The following is a 10442-nucleotide window of genomic DNA, read 5'->3' on the forward strand; positions in this document are numbered from 1 at the left end:
GTAGGTATAAAGTCCATGGGCTTCAACCCGATTGCATATGCCGTCCTCGACGGGCATACGTTGATGGCGGATCCTGTATCGACAAGAACTACGGGTACCCATTTGTCTTTACACTCCGCAAAGATGTAGAGTGGTTTGTTATGGTTTGAGCCCTCAGGTGGCAACTCCTTATCAGTGAAGGTCAACGTCGGGGAAGCTCCTCCCGGAAAAACTAATCCTACCAGCTGCTCATGCGTGGTATCGATCGAAAGTTTAGCAATGTCCATTGCAGAAAGGACAACCTGTCTTTGTACCCTTGAAGCCATAAGCAATCCCCAGATGGAGATGTCTGCTTGTATCTTCTTAAGCTGTTTCAGTACCGCCTCCTCTTCGAGTAGTTTCTCCTTCTGCCTTTCCGCTTCCTTGTCCTTTCCGGACGTCTCTGGTTGATCTAAGTGTGGGGGCTTGAAATACTGCCCACTTCTAGTCATGTGGTCAACTTCTCCAATATACTAGGTATCATCCGGTCGGTTGTTCCCCCAATCCTCGTCTGTGTGGGCAAGACAGGTTATCATCTTCCCACCACATCCCGTCGGCCATCGACAAGCAACTATCCGGTTCTGTTGCGACTACTACTGTGCACACAGCACATTCCGTACCCTCGGGGGGTTTGGCCTTTCTAGCCTTCTCTAGATCTTCGATCTTTTCCTACTCATACTGCTTCAGCACAGCTTGCTGTTCAATATCCTTTGTACTAAAAATGCTCTGATCCCAAATAAAATTCTTAACACCGGTGCTCTCCGGCGGTTGCTCATGATTCCCGGCCATTCCGACCATTGCTGATGATATTCCAACCCTTGATTGCCCCTGGTCAGGCTGAAGTTCGTCAATAGTATCCGGCTCGTCACTGAGCCACCCCAAATAGCTTCTGCTGACCCATCTAAATCAAACCAGTTGACAGTCATGTATCTCGGATCCTGTTCATTGAAGAATTGAAGGTTGGCTATGTCCTCTTCCAATTCTGCTAGGTCATCTAGCTCCTGATTAGGTCCATCCTCTCGAACGACACAGATCTCTACCTTGGCCGGTAGTTCCACCCTTGACTTAATCTGCCCTGTTGGTGTAATGTAACCGCTCGAGTTGTACACAAATCTCACAGATCCCTTAGGCTCTGAATAATCATTTCCATCTGCTCCCACAATCATCCTGGTTCTATCTTCGATAGTCACCACCACCGGTTCAGGTTAGGTATGCACAAATCCGTGCTTTTTGGAATGAACACCTCCGACTTGGGTACGTGAGAAGGGGTGATATATATGCTAGGGTCGTATGACACAACCCCAGTTTGGATTTGATTAATGCGTTTGGGAGGTGGTGCATGGTTATGTGGTGGGAGAGGGTTGGTTGTGACGTTTGGTTTTTTCGGAGGTGCGATCACCTTATCGTCAACGAGATCTTGGATATCGTGACGCAGTCTAAAGCACTGGTGAGTGCCGTGACCATGCTGTTGATGATAGGCACAGTACTTAGGTGGGTTATGGGAGGGAGAAAGTTTTTCTGGCAAGGGTCACGGCTCTAGGGTTTCAAGTGCCCTTTCTTGATCAAAACCCCTAAAGCTTTAGATAGGGGCATGTATAGTTGGGTGAAGGTGCTTTGGTCTCTGGGCGCATATCTAGTTGTTTGTGAGCTACTACCAGATGCACCAATGAATGGGGTAGCTGTGAGGGTTTTGGGAGTGGTGGTGGTGACCATTCAGGCATTTGAAGTTCTGCCAGCTGCAGCATTACTTGTGCCTGCATTTGTACCACGGTTGAATGCCATCTTAGGCTGCTCACTCTCATTATCAATGAGGCCTTGTTTCATGGCGTCTTCTATTTGCACCCCAATCTCATGTAGTTCTGCAAAGGTAGGTAGGGGGAGGACGATCATCTTTTGCATGAGTTTGGGCTAGAGGTTGTGCACAACCATCCGTATCTGATCTTTGTCCATAGGCCTGATGGTCATCATCGAGGCTTTGGCCCTCTAACGAGTTGTGACCTCGATCTGTGTGTTATAAGAGTATTGAGCTATGAAGGCGTTAGCCATCTCCTCCCAATTCCTCTTAACAGAATCCTTCAATTTTGCATACCAAATAGCCGCTACACCCGACAGGGTTCAGCCCAACAGAGAAAGCTTCTGTAATCTGGAGAGGCCCATCGGCCTTAAGATGTCTGAAAACAGCCGCAAGTGCATCGTGGGATCCCCAGAACCATAAAAGTGGTCAATATGTGGCATCTTAAACCGGTCCGGCAACGTCACGGCCAAGTCGGTGTATCCATCCTCAATATCTAGAATGGATTTCACGCCTTGAGACTTCTTGAAATGCTTTTCAAGCTTGCTCACTTTTAGTGCCGTGGGGTCCACTTCGAACTCAAAGGGAGAATCTGGTAGGTTGGTGGGTGTGGGTGCCTTGGACAGCTGGGGTAGGATTAGGGACGGAGCTGGCCCTGTGGGGATGCCCGTATCTTCCTGGACATTAGCTGTCTCCCCAAGTATTGGAACTCTTGGCGGGAGAGGAGCTTGATGTGAAGCAGATGCTCTAGTCTGCTGTTATAGCCTGGTAATTACCTCTGCCTGTTGGGCCATAACCTCGGCTTGGCGTGTAGCAAATTCTGTTTGACGGGCAACATCCTGCTGTATGGTTTTCATACTTTCCTGGAGCTGACGCATCATCTCTCCCAAGCCTGCCATATTGTGCTGATCTAACTAAATAACCGTTATATCTACTTCTGCAATAGAAACTGAGACCTTAGCCTGACTATTCCAGGACCACCGATCTAGCGACCTCTATACTGATACACTGCGCCTTTTTGACCTCCGTCTAGTAACCGGGGGTGAAGAAAGAAACACTGCTTGTCCATCTATCAGATCCCTGGATCGATTGAGTCTTCGACCTCTGACCTAGAGTACTCGGGGAATATCTGTCTGGTCGGATACAATTGTGCTAAACTACCTTCCAAAAAGATAAATAAAGCATAAAAAGGAAACAAACAACCAAAACGCGCAGTGTGCTATGTTATGAACTGAATAAATTAAAGACAACACACAATTGGCCTGACAACACACAGTCGGTATTTGTAAGTTGAACACACTATCCTTAACTCTGATCACTGTGCCCCAAATTGCTACCCCAAAACTGAATCTGATACCCTCAGATAAAACTGATTCTCCAAATATTGATGCCCTCAAGCCTGATACCTAGACTTGCAAACTAATATACGCAACCCCTATGGAGGCAGACTCTAAAAGCACATAGCAAACAAATGAGAGCCAAAACACCCCTATGTTGGGGTAGGGTTTCCCTGTCCTAGTTTGTCAGGAGCTAGGGTTTCACTATGCACACAGCGATTTCAAACAACCTACAATTGGGTAAGCAACCTGTCCTAATTTGGAATAGTCACTATGGATTCCGATATGCACTAGGTCGAATGGTCAAAAGGGGTGCCTCGGTAAAAATCGAGGTTTGTGTTCCCGTCGTGGCAGAGCCCGCAACCAGTTGGCCTTATGGCATGTTTCTCAAAGCAAGCCTCCGACAAACCGTTCAGGAATAGCATACGGCAAACACGGTGTCCTAGGCGCACCAATGCAAATGCAATGGAAAGAGACACATAAGTGTAATCAAAACAAGATATCATGTGTTCGAGTCAAGTTCTCTAAATCCCCAGTAGAGTCGCCAAAAACTGTGGACCCACCCCGAACGTCCCGGTGCTCCGCGCACGAAAATGGCGCGGGATTCCGTTTGTTCATTGGGCTTACTACAGTTCAGACTCAAATGTCCCGGTTCTGAATCTAATCTCACAATTTGCAATGTGAGACCGATAAATCACCAAAGAGTCCAAATCCAACAAATCGTTTTGGAAAACTGATTTTTATAAAGAAATGTCAAACATGAACTGCTTTGCCAGATACAGAGTCGCCACCTAAATATTTTATTTTGGGAAAATTTAGGAAACCCTGACTCATGCCTAAGGCCACGTGTCCGTCATCACCAAAGTTGCTTCAGCTCGAGAACTTGGGTACAATTGGGGAAGGTCATTTAATGAGCACCCCCGCTTGCCTGATCAAAGATCGGCCTGTACTAAGCATGATATCTTGTTTTGGAAAACACATGTGTTCTTATTCTGATTAATTAGCTAATCTTACTATGTGATGCGCACAACAAACAAGTATAGACTAGATCACCTAATTTGGAACAAAACATTGCATATTCATTTGAAAACGGTTTGAAGTTTGCTACTCGCATGTAGGCTAAAATGCGGATTTCAATAAATTGTTCCAATTCAAGTAATCAAACCTTCACCCACGGGCATTCAGGCAGTTAATCAACTAAGCAATTAGCCTCATGGAAAGCATGCTTTCATGGCAACATTAACACACATACAGTATGCTAAAGCGTAAACACTCACAGTGTACTCCGAGCCAAAACAAAGAACTAGTTAGAAATCATGCATGATCATAGTTCATGTTAAGATGGCTAATGCAACACATAAACTAAAATAGGCTCGGCAATTCTAGAATGTCATGCGAAATGAAACTTGGTACATATATTCAAATAGGGATTGAAATACAATGCAGTTAGTATGATGCGCCGAGCCCAGTGCATGGAAGACAGATGAACGGATGCATGCATGCAAACATAAGGTATGCTAAATGAAATATGCCCTAAAACTAACCATCGTGAGCGGTTAAGTAAAAGGGAGAAATAAATGGAGGTTGGAAGACATGCATCACACACACGCATACTTATTACAATAATACACCCTCTTGAAAGAGGGACCGAATAAGAAGCTAACTAGCTAATTAAACTAATTATTACACAACAAATTAATTAACTAATCCAAGTTAACTAATTATTACAGAACAAATTGAATAGTTAACGCATTAACTAATTAAAGTACAAACCAAAGCAAAAGCGAGCTATCTAAGCATGGCAGCTAAGGAAAGCAGTAAATCAAGAGCCTCAGAGGAAGAGGAATGCATCCAAGCCCGGTCGCTTCGTTCGGAAATCCAATGCGATGCCCCGATTTGCCTCTGTTTTCATCTATCCTCAGAACTCTGCACCAAGCTCCAGAAAGATGAAACTCCACCTTGGGAAACCTGTGGGAGGGTGGCCGACCACTTTTGCTATCTCTAGACACCTGCCGACCACTTTTGGATGTTGAAAAACCAGAAAAGTGGTCGGCCAGCTAGTTTTTCTGGCTGGCCGGCCAGCTGTTGCTGCTGAACTGCAATTTGCTGTAACAGAGAGCAAGAAAGGGCATGGCAATGTATTTGCAAGATATGAGTGCACAACCACCCTCCTTATCATGTCATGAACTGAAGAGGGTGTGGTTCTCGACCCTGGGGCCACCAATTGCGCATTTGAATGCATGATGGTCGAGAGGCGAAGTTGTACAATTCAATGTAAAATGAATGCACAAGTAAACACATAAAGCCTAGAACTCTATCATGTCTGATCAAGAGCGTCGGCGACCGAGAATTGAGGCACGTTTCATCACTTGAATTATGAAATGTCCCTCGTTCCTCGTGTTTGGACTAACACTTATTCCAATCAACAATGCAACACATAACATGGCATACACAATGCGACTCAAGCATGCAAACATGGGAGGGATAAGCATGCAAACATGCAATTAACATACTAGCATACACAGTGCGAATGAACTATATGGCATACACAATGCAATGACTAACATGGCATACTCAATGAAATATGATCATGGCATACACAATGCGAATCAAGAGCATGGCATGCGTAATGCAAACAACAACATAACATGCACCATGTGATGTGACATGGTATACACAATGCTTAATGGGCTTAAACCGAATGTGGGTAGACCTCAGCGATGCCAAAACAGAGGCCATAATGCTAAAACGAAGACACCGGAAACACATACAAGCATGTATGCCAATTGGCTCACCAATTAAGGCACTAAGGTGCAAATCTCAAGAACACTTAAAGTGTGAAAAACATGGAAGTGTACCAACACTAAGTGCACTGAAATGAGGTAAGAAATGATGCCAAATCATTCAAACAACCGAAGTATGGCATGCTAGGGTCCTTAAAGCATGAAGCTAGTAAAGTGGACTACAAAGGAGGCATGCAATACATGGCACAAATGCATGAACTAAGTATGGACAAAGCTCAAGTATGTCAAAATAAGGACCTAAACATGCTGAGACGAGGGCCCAAAGGCCTAGGCATGCAAGCACAGAAGCTAAGGCATAAACTAGGCAGCAATGAATAACACTCAAAGGCACTTAAAGCATGATTTAGGTAGGAACAGGGCAATGTTATAAGCTCTTAAATGTCATGTTAAGTGATGCCAAATCATGTACACAACACAAATGAAGCATGCAATGGTGCTCAAAGCTTGAGGCAAGCAAGAGCATTTGTACTACAAGTATACAAAACATGAAGCATGTGGCCCTGGCAACCCAAAACAGTCCTAGAACATGTCAAAATGAGTCTAAAGCATGCATGGGAGGAAGCCAAAACAAGCTAGCATGGAGGGCATGAGGCATGGTGCATACAAAGCAAATAAGGTGGATTACACTACACCTATTAAGACCAAGCATGGGATGACTTAACCAATAAAAATCAGAGCTATATCATGGAAAAATAACCCCAAAAACACATTGAAATAATGGCTCGCTAGCTAAGGCATGAAGGCATACGCAATGATTCATGTTAAGGCATAAAGGGGCAAACCCTACAACGCATTGAATGAATGAAAAATGTGAATGCATGGCCATGAAACATGGATTGAAATCACTTAATAAATGATGCAAAATCATTCAAATAGGCCAAGTAATGAATACTAGTGGACTTTATGCACAAAGCTAACAAGCTAGAATGAACCAGGGCTACAAAGCAAGTCATGCATGGACAAAACAACTAAAATCAGACCATAAACATGGTGAAACATGAACAAAATCTTCTTTAAGTTAAGCCAAAAGCATGCTAAAAGACATGTTAAAGCATGATGCATGTTAGGCTATTTAATGGAATTGCATTACAAGTGCATAGAGCATGCAAGGGCCAACCAAACCAAACCAAAACAGAGTCATGACATGGAAAAACATCATCAAAAACACGCTGAAATGGAAAGAAAACAAGCTAGAATGACATGTTACTTCATGGAGCATACAAAGCTAGTTTGTGTGATTTACACTACAAGTGTATTAACCATGCATGGAGTGACCAAACCAAGCAAAAATAGTGGTATACCTCAGAAAAATAACCCCAAATACAAGCTAAGATATGGTCAACAAAAGCTTAACAAAGATTCTCAAACATGAGGCATATGAAGCAAGTAAACCAAAAATACAAGGAGAGGGGATGACCCTCACCTATTGATGACACCAAAACCACCTTTCCACCACTGAAAATCCTCTGGATTTCAGTGGTAGAGAGGTCGTGCAAAGACTTCAACAAGAGCCTAAAGGGATGTCTCAAAATAAGGCCTAAGAGGGGGTAAATCACCCCAAACGAAAAAGTGACCTGAAACAAAGATCTTAAGCATGCAAAAATAGAACTTTTTCTAGTTAAGAGTTAATCTTAAAAATGTATGAAAGAAGGCCTAAAATCTTAAGCAAGAATGGGGGATTTAAGGGCTAAAGACTCACCCTTGAAGACCTCCTTTATAACTGCAACTTCAGCAAGTTTTCCAAGCTCAAACAAACCCAAGAGCCCAAAAAACAACTTCAAGAAGCCTCAGCAACACAAGCAAGGTGTTTGAGTGTGTGTTTGTGTACAAAAGTGAGACAAATCTACACTTTAAGGCACAAAACAAGAGAGAAATGAAGATGCATAGATATAGATTGTATTTATCGCTCAAGGAAGCTTTTTTTTGAACCTAGAGGAGGGAGGAGGAGCCTCCCTCTTGTAGAAACCAAAAGGCAAAGTTTCTTGGAGAAGCTAAGCTTCAAACAAATCCCTCCATACATGTGTATGGAGGATAGCTCTAATGCCCTCCAGCTATGCTAGCTAGAGGAAAATATCTCCAAAAAGGTGCCGAAAAGCAGCCGACCACTTCAAGTGGTCGACCTGCTACTTAAAGTGGTCAGCCGACCACTTTAAGTGGTCTTCCAGAGCAACAACTGGTCGGCCGTAGGTGGGAGAGGTCTAGAGCATGAAAGATGACTAGTGGTGTGGTGGCCGACTAGAAAATGTGGCCCAAAGGTCAAGCAAGCCAGTTATCCGACCAGAAAGCTGGCTGACAGAAGGAAAAGTGGTCTCCAAGGAGAAAAAGTGGTCTCCCACCCTTGTATCAGCTTCCAAACAAGGAAAACAAGGTTTGTACCAAAAATAAACCAAAACAGATGCAAGACGAGAGATCGAGAGGCAAAGCGCGTGGCCGAAAGCCCCAAAAACTAGCTGACGAGCATCAAACGTGGTATGCCACCACAAAAGTGGTCTCCCAGACCACAATGTTCCTCTAGGTAGAGGCAAGAAGGTGTGGTTCAAAAACCACGCCAAACGGAGAAAGTTAAGCGGTCCTGAGCCAAGGCGCGCGACCGAAGGCTCCAAAAATTGAAAACTAGTCTCCAAACGGGACAAGTGGCCTATGACCACAAAATGTGGTTTACGACCACAAAGAGATGGTCTACAAGACCACTCCCTCCCTCCGGGAAGAGAAAAGAAGATTTGGTCCACAAACCGAGCCGAAGCACAAAAGAGTTCAGAGGCCCGGAGGCATGGCTCTCGTCCAAAACTCCGGAGACTCGAAACAAGCACCACATGCGCCATCACCGAGTGCTCAATCGATGACGTCTAAGTCTTAAGGTCGGTAAAAAATGGGGTGTCTACAACACTTTTAATGGACTTGGTTATATTTCATTATTCCTTCCGCTAAGCCTCGTTATTATATTATTATTGATTTTGTGATTAAGGCCGAAGGTAATCCGGGATTATTGGTTGGTCAATATCTAAACATATAGGGGCGAGTTAGGGTCTTGATATAGTGATATTAAAGCACGAGTTATATCTCACTCACTTATCCATTAAGCAATAAGGTGTCTAAAAAAGACTTAAGGATTGTATTCAAATGCATTTGAATATCAGAATGAGATGATTTTTTTAGTTGTGTACATATATATATGCGTGCACACAATGTGTGCATTATAATACAAGTTTGATATAGATAACAGTGAGAATAAGAGGGGATGAACTAGAGGAGTCAAGCTCCCCAAGACTTGATCGAATGGAAAAAATGATGCATGATATGGCCGAAAGCTTAAAACCACAACAACAATGGCAATAACAACAACCACCGACCCCCTACCTCCAATGCCTATGCCACCAGCGATACAGAACCATTGCCCTCACCAAGGAATTCAAAATGATGAAGCCACCTTTGTTTCATGGGAAAGTAGACCCACTTATGGTTGAAGCTTGATCTTTGGGATTCGGAAGTTATTTGAGGTGTTTCCATATACAAAGGCACAAAAAGTCCTTTTAGTTGCATTTTCCTTGGAGGAAAAAGCGAGAAGATGGTGGATGTTAATCCATGACATTAATAAAGAAATTAGCTGGCTTGATTCCTAGAAATCTTTTATGAGAAGTATTTCCCACAATGTATCCAGGACAGAAAGGTATCTGAGTTTGAGCAACTAAAGCAACAGAACAAGACAGTAGCTGAATATGAAGCCCAATTTATAGCGTTGGCATGTTTTGCACCGCATATGGTTAACACATATTACAAAAAGGCAAGGAAGTTTGAAGGAGGTCTTCATGATTCAATCTTCGAGAGAATTAACGTACTTAAATTACCAAAGTATGTTGATGTACTAGACATAACATTGATGTTAGAAGCAAATATAGTCGCTCACAACCAGAATTTTGAATGGAGAGGTAAAAGACAAAATTTGAATAAGGGAACAACATCTTCAATGAACAAGAAATTAAAATCAAGGGCATCTAGTAATTCAGGTTCAAATCAGATTGGCAATTTAGGACCCACTTGCATTGTGTGTGGAAAGAAGCATCGTGGTGTTTGTTACTGTACTTCAGGAGCTTGCTATCAGTGTGGAAAAATTGGTCACATGGCAAGAGATTGTACACACTCGACGAGATGGTAACCAAGGCGCTACAAGTTCGATGAAATCAATCCAAATAGTGAGATCAAATGCAACACCTATCGGAATAAGAAATGATCTAAGGCAAGAAAGAGTCTTCGCACTCATTCCAGGGGATACTCAGAACACAGAGACTGTAGTTTTAGGTACACTTTCTGTTTGTGGCCAAGCTGCATATGTATTGATTGATTCGGGTTCCACACACTCTTTTGTTTCTATCGTATTTGCTGGTAAATTGAATAGACCTATGGAATCTTTAAGATACATATTATGTGTTGCATTACCAACGGGGGGATCTATGTTGTGCTCATCTATTTATTCTGCATGTGAATTATTACTTT

Source organism: Camellia sinensis, chromosome 4 (genome assembly GCF_055761805.1).
Source record: "Camellia sinensis isolate YWXY chromosome 4, ASM5576180v1, whole genome shotgun sequence".
Taxonomy (NCBI): Eukaryota; Viridiplantae; Streptophyta; class Magnoliopsida; order Ericales; family Theaceae; genus Camellia; species Camellia sinensis.